The sequence below is a fragment of the Chaetura pelagica genome, unplaced genomic scaffold, assembly GCF_000747805.2.
Source record: "Chaetura pelagica isolate M959 unplaced genomic scaffold, ChaPel_1.0 scaffold48, whole genome shotgun sequence".
Lineage (NCBI taxonomy): Eukaryota > Metazoa > Chordata > Aves > Apodiformes > Apodidae > Chaetura > Chaetura pelagica.
In genome coordinates this window covers 2,066,877-2,067,306 of record NW_009954241.1, presented here as the reverse complement: position 1 = coordinate 2,067,306, position 430 = coordinate 2,066,877, and positions in this window count along the sequence as shown.

Genomic DNA, 430 nt, shown 5'->3' with positions numbered 1-430 from the left:
CGAACCGGCGGCTGCTGCAGGTTGCACAAAGCGGAAGGCGGCTGAGCTCCACGGGCAGGGCCTGGCCGGGCAGGGCCGCTGCCTCGAGATGGTGGCTGCAGGCGTGCGTGGCCGGCCTGGGGCCTGCCCGGGGCCTCGGCCTGCCCATCCTGGGGCCCCCGCAGCCTCCCCCGAGCCCTGCTGCCGTTCCTAGGCCCTTCCCAGCGCTGCGTGATAAGTCGGTGCTTCTTGACAGGGGGAAGCGTCTGCTCTGAACATGAATAGTTACGTGTGCCAAATGGTGCTGTGGACGCTTCTGGACATAATGCTTCAATTAACGTTCAGTGATGGAGTTCCTCAGTTTGTCTGCGCTGCTCATTAATTGCTTAGAGCGTGTTTTCTACTGGAGGACAGATTTTTGAAGGGAATGGCATCCCCAGGAGGCAGTCAA